At 34.7% G+C, this 4,789-nt stretch overlaps 1 long non-coding RNA gene across 1 annotated transcript; it reads right to left on the bottom strand.

Moving 5' to 3' along the window:
• Positions 1 to 302: 302 nt before the first annotated feature.
• Positions 303 to 3,150, bottom strand: LOC110733997. Its single transcript, XR_002513736.1, has 3 exons — positions 2,756 to 3,150; positions 1,719 to 1,822; positions 303 to 1,013 (listed from the first exon to the last, which is right to left on the bottom strand). It is a non-coding gene; the product is annotated as an uncharacterized LOC110733997 (long non-coding RNA).
• Positions 3,151 to 4,789: the final 1,639 nt, after the last annotated feature.

Here is a 4,789-nt window from a genome sequence, read left to right on the forward strand (position 1 = left end):
AAGGCAAATCTTATCATTCAGCCCCACCAGGCCGAAACAAAGAAAGCACAAAGTTCTAAATTTGACTAAGGTATGTATTACCCATTTAGGAAAAAGACTTTCCTAGGCGTACGCTCCTAGTAAACGGAAATTTACAAGTTGAGAGAATACTTTATATTTCTTGGGTATTTCTGAGCGATAACTTCAACAAACGACTCATACAAAGCCAATAAAAAGGTTGCATAATTAATGTTGATTTGGCGTTAGCCTAGTCCAAGGGAAATCATTATTATGATTTGATTAGCTTACTTATTGTCATACCTTTCAAGGTATAAAATCTACTAAGTTAATCAAACTATTCAGAATGTAGACTTGGCAAACGCCGAATAAAAGGGCATACCCCATTATTCTTACGAAAAAGAAATACAAAGCATAAATAAGATGCGTAAATTGCTAAGTATGAAAATACATAAAAATCCATAAAACCAATCAGATGGCGAAAAAGTTAACATAAATTAAAACCGCTTAGAAGGCGGCAAAATATCATTACCAAACCACTTAAAGCAGGCGCAATAAAAAAAATTTGTTCGGCAGAAATTAAAAAAAAAAAAGAAGACATAAGCTTAAAGTTGTAGAAGAGGTAGGCTCCTCACTTGGCAGCCTCCTTGCCACCATCACCAACATTAGCCGCATTGTTAGTCTGGGGTGGCTCCTCATCCTTGGTCGCCTCCTCTTCCTCGTCCTCTCCATCTTCAACATTGCTCTTGACGGGGGAAGGGGTCTCGACAAAGGGAGAGACATGCTTCCCAACGGCCTCACACTCGTCTCACATGGTTTTGAAGTCTAGTCTTCTGGTGAAGCGCTCTAGATAGTAGCTGAGCTAAATTCTTTCAACCATCATCCCAAAGAGTTCATCAAATCAATTTTTGAGGAGAGTAAGGGTGGCTTGCTCGATCTGGACAACGTCTGCTAGAGGGATTGGCCTTGGAGCATTAATTTGTTGTTTTAGCTCCTACACTTCTTTCCAAAGACCACTACAACAAAAAAGGCGTTAGAGAACTTTTATAATAGGCTTTATAGATCGCCTTAGAGGCGTTCTTCTACTAAGCGATGTATAAAGTATAGAGAACGGGCCAGTGAGGCGTTTTATATACTACTAAATAGAGAACGTTTATTAGTCACAACCGTTCTCTCTTCCCTTCTTAAAAACGTAAATTAAGGAAGGAAAATAGAACGGTTAGGCTACTTAACCGTTCTATATTGCATTACATTATAGAACGGTAAAGTTAGATAACAGTTTTCTAATGTTTTTTTTTAAATAAAAAAAAAATCCAGCCATATATTACATTTTATTGCTACTGTATTATTCCTTTATTTTGCTGTATACTTGTATCATTTCTCGTATTCCTGTATTTTTTTGATAAAGATTATTCCTGTATTTTATCTCTTACATATATCCTGTAAGAAAAATACCACAGTTCCAGTATAAAATAAATTATGATCCTGTATGTACAATATAAATTTCAATATAATAATATTAACCAAATATATTTCCAGATACTACAAAACCATCAAAATATACTTCATATATATAATTTAAAATATCCAACCACAATTAAACTAAATTATTCACCCGAAATTTATGCTATACAACAAATACGAGAGTTAAGTATCAAAACACCATTCTAATTAATAGTTATTAAAAAAAAAAAAAAAAAATTGCTTAGATATACCAATACCATATTGATCTACAATTCACATTTCCAGTAACATACGAAATCCACCTTTCCATAAGCTCGTCGATCATTTGTTGAGAATGTGTAGGAGGAACTTGCTTGAAATACTGATAAACAATGTAAAATACATTCCTATTTGTTAGTGTACAATAATTTCATCTTATTAAATAAAACTAAGTATATCAAAATATAACATTTTAAACCGTAGTTTTCAATTTGAGTACACAAGAAACCTCCATCATAAAATACATCCCATCTGAACAAAATATATAAATAGTCTAACAGCATAATAAGCATAATTTAGTTGCCTCAATATCCACCAAAGCTAATGGTATATAAACTTAAAATTTCCAGCCCTTGTGATATGTTTTATCCATCTAAATCTTAACCACTACAACTATTTATGATTCCCTTCTCTTCTCTCTTCACAATCAGAAACACAAATTCCCGAAAAATACTACACACTCCTTACTCATCATTGTAAGCATAGTAATAACCATGACTACTCTTATAGATTACTAGAAACTTAGTTATCACAAGATCTCATAAACAACCCTTTTATGAAAGAAAAGCAAAGTGAATCAATATTTCTAAATATTTTGCAAAGTATTTGAAATTAATAGAGCACAATAATCTAGTCGTAATCAATTTCCCCTACCCCTTTTTCTTTATCTGATTAGGGTTCTAAATTTGACTTAGGTATGATTAATTTGGCTAAAATAATTTTGATTACTACTAAAATAAATATAAATTTGACAAAATTAAGGGTAATTTGATTAAATTACTGCATCATGACTGAAATATTTGCATAAAATAATCGACTGAATTTATCCCTAAAACTAGAACTTTGAAGTTTTTTTCAATTACCTAAAATTCGAATTGTAATTTACTTTAATAGATGTTATCTACAAATTTACTTATATTTCCATCATAATTCGAATGATTCATGCAATAAGATTGACAAATTATCAAAATCCAATTTCTCTATGACAAGAAAAATTCGAACCTTTGTTTAAAAAAAAAAAAAAATTCGAGCCTACCTCAATGCCTCAGCGAACAGGTGCGGTGGTGCAGACGTTGTGCGGAGGTGGAGCAATGGTGCGGCGGTGGAGCAGCGGTGCGGCGGTGGAACAAAACAGTAAGCGGCTGGCGGTTTTTTTTAATAATGATGGTCGACGGTGGAGGTTCCACTTTTTTAAGTACTTTGTTTTTTTTTCAAGGTATTCGAGTGAAAGTGATGAACGCATGCTTCAATTTAGGTACAATGGTACATTATTACTCAGTATATAATTTCTTTTTTTTTTAAGGGGTACTCCGTATATAATTTCCTCCTAATTTAAAGAAAAAAAATACTTGTAATTAATACTATTGTACATTACAAAACGGTTGTCAAGATGACCACTCTATATCATTTATAATAATTAATTATTATTTTTTAATTAATTGAGTAAAAACAAATAGAGAACGGTTAACTATGATAACCGTTCCATATGTATTAACATATAGAACGTCTCTTATATAAATATGTTCTATATTCTCCTGGAGAACGCCTATCTTTGGTAACCGTTCTATATCTTGCGATCTCTAATCTAGTTTTTGGTGTAGTGGACGCTCGGTCTCCTGATTCCAATCATCTGCTACCTTTAAGGCTATTTTCAAGGCCTCCCTGCTGATCTCTAGCTCTGCCTTGTGCCTTTTCATCCGCCTCCTTCCAACTGGCTTCCTAAGTGACAACCTCGTCCCTCTCTTTGGTGAGAGCCTTGTTGGCGAGCCGCTCCTACTTAAGAGCATCGTCAATTTTGACAATGTCTTTAGTCTGTTTGGCTTCTTTCTTAGCCAAGGCGTTCATCGCAGTCTGGTGGCGGACTTGTTTAATAGTCAGCAGGCCAGTGTTCTCGTCCCAAGCCGACTGAATCTCACACCTCTGCTACGGACGCTAGTCCTATACGGCAAAGAGCCTAAGAAGAAGCAGTGGACGAATAAACAAAGATAAGTAAAAAAAGAGAAGATAAAGGAAATTGGCCAAGTTTTAAAGAAGTAGATGAGTTCGGGTACCTCAACATAGGTGTTGATCATTGGACCGAGGTGCCCATCGTGGATACCCCAGTATTTTTTCTGAGTCTCTGCCTGGACGACCTGTTGAATAACGTCTCGGACAGCCTTACGCTCGTCCCTAGTTAAAGAAGACCCAGGGAGTTTAACGTCTATCTCCTCAGAATTGTCTATAAAGTCAATACTACAAAACTTGGAAAACATACCGCTTATTAAAGACCCGTTATTTAAGGAACGGGTCTGTTTGATGAAAGAGATCCAATATTTAATATAACAGATCTCTTATGTATCTTAGGGCCCATCACTTAAGAATATATGAGTTATAAAAGACCTAAATATGCACTCAACGGGTCTCTTAGGTGTAGTAGGGCCCACACACTTGATTGAAGAACAAAAGATGAAAGGATATGAAACCCGTTATCAAATTTTTTTTCACGGGTCTCTTCCTTCGTCCTTTAACACATGCTCTGCTCTTATTTTCCATTTCTTATTATTGTTATTTTTTTTTTTTTTGAAAAAAAACCCCGACGGGGGTTCTTATTACTCTTATTGTTTTATTTATTAATTCTATGTTCTCATTTAAACTCACATGTTCCTCATCTATATATTTGGCATTCTCTCTCCTCAAAAACCAAACCTGAACCCCCAAATTAAAATCCTCATCTTCTCGCTCATCCGTATCCGCCGACTATCTTCCATTTACGTTCTCTATTCAAGCTATAAAAATTTTCACTCATTGTTGAAGCGACACCTACCATCTCCATAAGAAAATCATGCTCTAAGGTATATAGTTTTCTCTCTCATTCGTGATTTTTACTCCGTCTCTTAGATCGTATATTGGGATTCAACAATGATGTCTATGTTCTTTTTTGTTTGAAAAATTGCAGAATTCAAACCTTAAATCGTGCATGGTCAGCTTGTTTGCCGTTTTTAATTGGCCTTGATGTCGGTTAGGATGGAGGTTTCTGGGTTTTTTGTTTTTGTGATTTGTTCAAACAAATGAAGGTATTTTGGTAATTAGG

This window comes from Chenopodium quinoa, unplaced genomic scaffold, assembly GCF_001683475.1.
Source record: "Chenopodium quinoa cultivar QQ74 unplaced genomic scaffold, ASM168347v1, whole genome shotgun sequence".
In the NCBI taxonomy this organism is placed as follows: Eukaryota; Viridiplantae; Streptophyta; class Magnoliopsida; order Caryophyllales; family Amaranthaceae; genus Chenopodium; species Chenopodium quinoa.